The 4,493-nt window shown below is 45.4% G+C and overlaps 2 long non-coding RNA genes and 1 other non-coding gene across 5 annotated transcripts in view; 2 read left to right on the top strand and 1 right to left on the bottom strand.

Annotated features, from left to right (window-relative positions):
* The window catches only part of LOC125615249, a 16,471-nt gene extending 12,458 nt beyond the window's left edge, over positions 1–4,013 (top strand). The window contains exons 2-4 of one of the 3 annotated variants that reach the window (XR_007345814.1): positions 2,456–2,470; positions 3,539–3,552; positions 3,869–4,013. This is a non-coding gene — a long non-coding RNA (uncharacterized LOC125615249). Of the gene's footprint in view, positions 1–1,464; positions 1,476–2,455; positions 2,471–3,538; positions 3,553–3,868 lie in introns of those variants that run through there. The other 2 variants (XR_007345815.1, XR_007345816.1) reach the window with 2 other exon arrangements.
* Positions 456–2,977, bottom strand: LOC125615250. Its single transcript, XR_007345817.1, has 2 exons — positions 2,349–2,977; positions 456–809 (listed from the first exon to the last, which is right to left on the bottom strand). It is a non-coding gene; the product is annotated as an uncharacterized LOC125615250 (long non-coding RNA).
* LOC125615450 lies at positions 3,849–4,012 on the top strand. Its single transcript, XR_007346102.1, has one exon. It is a non-coding gene; the product is annotated as a U1 spliceosomal RNA (small nuclear RNA).
* Positions 4,014–4,493: the final 480 nt, after the last annotated feature.

Below are 4,493 nucleotides of genomic sequence, written 5' to 3'. Positions count from 1 at the left end.
CCAAAAAAAAAAAAAAAAACAAAACAAAAAAAAACCATGAATAAAACATAACAATACATTTGAAATCTTTCAAGAGTGTGTTTTTCTGCTGTTGTTTGTGCTTTGTGTGTATGGTGCTGGGGTTTGAACCCAGGACTTCATACATGCTAGGAAAACAGTCTACCACTGAGCTACTTTCCTCATCCTCAAATGCTTTTTTTTTAGATACCATGAATTTATTACTTCAAAAATATAGAACATGTTCAGCTCTCTGCTCTCTTCCTCTTCTCCCTCTCCTCTCTCTGCTCTACCTCTCCTTTTCTTCCTCTTTGGGCAGACCCCAGTAAAATCTCTTGGTTGAATCTCTGTCTCGTGAGTCATTCGCCTTTCATTGGTGCCCAGACTAGGATGGGACTCCCCTGCTTTTAAGCAGGACTCCCATCCCACCAGAGATCACCACGTGAGCGGAGACTAACCAGCGCCCATTTTCTCGTTGGCCTCCTTCGAATCCACCATCAGCCTATGAATGGTATCTTTGGTGTTTTCAGGCTCATGCAGCATGGCTGGCTGGTTCGTGGAGTTCCTGGAGGCCCTCCAACAGGACAGCTGGCTGATTCCCCCCATTTGCAGGGACAAGGGTTGGATAGAGACTATCCATGACCTGTGGCTTCGAGGAACTTTCATCGATTTCAGCCGCAAGGAAATTCACATCTTCAGCACCCTGGCCTTCACAGCTGTGCTTCTTTTGTCCCCGCACCCTGACCAGCCTCCCTTCCTTCACACTTGTCCCTCTCCAGCAGGAAATAGATGATCTTGTGGATCTTGTCGCCCTGCTCCCAACATAAAACAAAAAGGGAGGAATGTTGGGTGTGTGGGTGACACTCCCCTCTGAAGTTAAGTTTCCATCTTGCAAGAACATCTTGGAATCCCTTACCCCTCCCCCTCCTCTCCAAGAATGCCAAGCCAAAGAGCACCAAATTCAAAAGTTCTCTCAACCAATCCCCGTGGGACACCCTCCACATAGCCTACGCAACCCTTCTTAAGCCGAAGCTTGCAAGCTCACGGTCTCTGCCCTCTTCCCCTCTGCTCTCTGACCTCTTTCTCTCTTCTCTCTGCTCTTTGCCTCTCCTTTTCTTCCTCTTCCGGCAGCCCCCTAATGAAACTCTTGGTTGAAAAAAATATATATAGAATAGTTCAATCTTTAAATAAGTTGTATGAAAGAAGAATATTCATGTCAAGAATATTCATATGTCAAGAATAAAATTAAACATTTAAATCCCAAAGTAGAAGTTTCAGTACAGCGGTGGACAAATCAGAAGTCAATGACACCTCTTAGACAAAATGGAAATGAAAATCAAATTCTAGGTAGCATTCCCAAAATTTGTGTGGCATATTCTGCAGACTTTTTCCTTCAAACTGTAGAGGTAACTGTTTCTTCCTTGCCTGACTTGTGAATAGACACTTTAAAAGCTAAAGCCTAAAACCCTGGTCTTCAGGTTGACAGGATGAAGATATAGGGGCTCGAAGAAGAGGGAAGTCTGTGTCCTCATGATACCCCTGGGAGACCGAACCAGTCCTAGGACTGCCTCCCTCTGAACTCCGTGTGTGAAAGAATCCAGACAGCAGAAACTATAATGTTTAACTGTGGGAAGCCATTCTCACACGTGACTGAGCAACTCCCGGTTTGGGTCTGAGGCGCTCTGGCTAACTGTGTTGGAGCTTTCCCGGCCCTCTCCTGATGAGAGAGCCCATCCGTGTGGGGGCGTGACTGACCACTGACCCTGGGGGCCAATCACTGACCCTGACCTTGGAGTGTGGCCCCCCCTCAACCTTCATTGGATGGAATTCTCCCCTGAATTTCTTGTTCCCCAATAAAAGGCTACTCCCTGGCCTGCTCCCTCTCTCTCTCTCCTGCTAGCCCTGAGTAATCCTTGCTGCCTAACAGGGTGGTTCGAGGTGGGAAACAGAGAGGGGAGCCGTCTAGGGCCTGGTCATAGAAAAAGGTAACTGAGTCTGTGTGTTTTATTTTGATCTCACTAGCTAACTTTTATGCCAAGAACCTCATTAATGAAACCAGTGTGCTGGTCGCATGGTGGATTTAACAAAACAAAATCAAAGCATATGTAGAAAACTTTAGACTTCTATATCAACTTAGACATCATATATACAAAACAACACAAAAATTTACCTCCCACACACTCATTGCTAAGGAAGCTGCAAAAGGATGTGCTCTACCCAAATGAGATGATGACCCAAAATGCAAAGGATAAGACACAATAGCAAATAGGGCCCTGATGCAAGAAAGCCAAGAGAAGTTCAGAAGACCATCATCAAAGGCCAGTTCCCAGAAAATGGTACTGCAGACTTACTTAAATCCATTTTTTCCATGAACTTTTCAATTTCATTCTCCAATTTCTGTTGCACAGGTGGTCTCCAATTCATGGGCTCATGCGATCCTCCCTCCTTAGCCTCCAAGGTGACTGGGATTAAAGTCATACACCACTGCACCTGGACACTGTACATGACGATGTAGCTTTCTGTAATAAAATCATTAGCTTCTCAGCAAACTTGATGAGCAATGGTTCCAGCTGAAAGATGTCGCCAACTTGTTCTCAAATTTTCCAGAATGCTACAAAAAAGAAACATAATGTCTTGAAGGTTCTTTATTTTAAATCACGTTTCTTCTCCCCATGTCGAAGTTTTCCAATCCATTGCCCTTCCACTCTTCAGGGGGCCTCCTGTTCGAGCATTTTCTTCACCTTAGAAGTCCGGGTCTCAGGCGTGACTTCTGAGGCCACCCGATCCTAAACAGGACCCTTCTATGCTGCCAGACCTAGGAGCCAGGACCAGCAGCCCCACTGACAGGACACAACCTCCATGCTTGTCCGCCTCGGACCTAGGCTAGACTCCCTCAAGTGGTTTTGTTAATTTTATTCTTTTTTTTTTTTTTTGGTCCTGGGAATTGAACCAGGGAGTGCTCTACCACTGAACTACATCCCCGGTCCTTTTTATTTTTTATTTTGAGACAGAATCTCACTAAATTATTGAGGCTGGCCTTGACCTTGCTATACTCCTGGCTTAGGCGGCCTTCTGAGTGGTTGGGATTACAGGCCAGTGCTACTGCGCTGGGCTTCTCAAATGTTTTAAAACGCTTTTTAGTATTATGTGCTCAGCTACTGCACGATTTGCATAGTGGAAGAAGTTTGTATTTTATCCTGGTTTATTTTTTCAAGGTTAAACTCTTGGTTTTATCTTTTTCTTTGAGATTTTACTGGGTTTAGTTGCTATGTCTGTTCAAGTTATTTATGATAGACCTACTAAGAAAGATGCCACCGCAAAACGACTTCTTGTTAAGTTGGATGGGGAAATCTTAGTACTCAATGTTTAAGGGAGGGCGAGAGGAAAATCTCTTATGATGATGATCGCTGTCCGGCAGGCGAAAACTGAACGGACTGCAATTTCCTTATTGCTGAAAAGGAAAGTGAGACCCAGACCCGAACAAGTACCCGCCACAGTAGTGGGTCCCTCAGGGACTGCGCTGTGTGCAGCAAAGCGAAAGACGCTGCTCTACCGGTGCTGTCTTAGTAGGCGGGGTGTCAGGGAGGGGAAGACAGGAATTCCGAATACGTCACCACAAGGGCGTGGTGTATGTAGATGACATACTCGCAGAGGCTGCTGGTCCCGCTCATCCAGGACCTCTATATCCTATGAGGGCCTTGTCTAAATTACATTTGGGTTGTTTTCCGAGAAGCGAATATACTGCAAGGAGATCTAAGAATATAAGGGTGCGAAGACTTCATGAGAGAGTTGACCGTGACTTCAAAGTGGGACGGATTCAAGGCTGTAGGTCGAGAAGCTGAGAGCAACTCATACTTACCTGGCAGGGGAGATACCATGATCACGAAGGTGGTTTTCCCAGGGCGAGGCTTATCCATTGCACTCCGGATGTGCTGACCCCTGCGATTTCCCCAAATGCGGGAAACTCGACTGCATAATTTGTGGTAGTGGGGGACTGCGTTCGCGCTCTCCCCTGTTTTTACTGGTTAAACGTAAGATTTGTCTTAGTGTTAGGGTTCTTTAGTGTCTTAAGTATTCAGCTGCGCGGCTTGGGTGTTATTTGTGGTGCCGAGTTCTTCACTGTATATACTCATTTGCGCTAGGCCTGTCTTATAGAGCAAGCGCTCGGTGTTGAAATCGGGTGTTCATTTTCTTTTGTTTTATGATTCTTAGTGACTTTTTATTTTTTGTGTCTCATGTTCTCAGTTTTCTAGATTATAGTCTAAATTATGCCCCGGTACTTCCCAGTTTTAGAACGTGTTTATACGGAAAGTTATGGGCTGGGTTTTCAGTAACAAATTCTTGTTACCAAAACCTGAGAAGGTATGGCCTTACTGCAGATGTCAGCGATTCGAAATGTGTTATGCATTGTCGGCAGAAACACGAAAAGGAAAGCCACTCGAATATGCAGCTTGGCCGTGTGGGGGGTGTGGGGTGTGTGTGTGTGTGTGGGTGTG

This window comes from Marmota marmota, unplaced genomic scaffold (genome assembly GCF_001458135.2).
Source record: "Marmota marmota marmota unplaced genomic scaffold, marMar, whole genome shotgun sequence".
NCBI lineage: Eukaryota > Metazoa > Chordata > Mammalia > Rodentia > Sciuridae > Marmota > Marmota marmota.
This window is presented reverse-complemented; position numbering and strand designations above follow the sequence as displayed.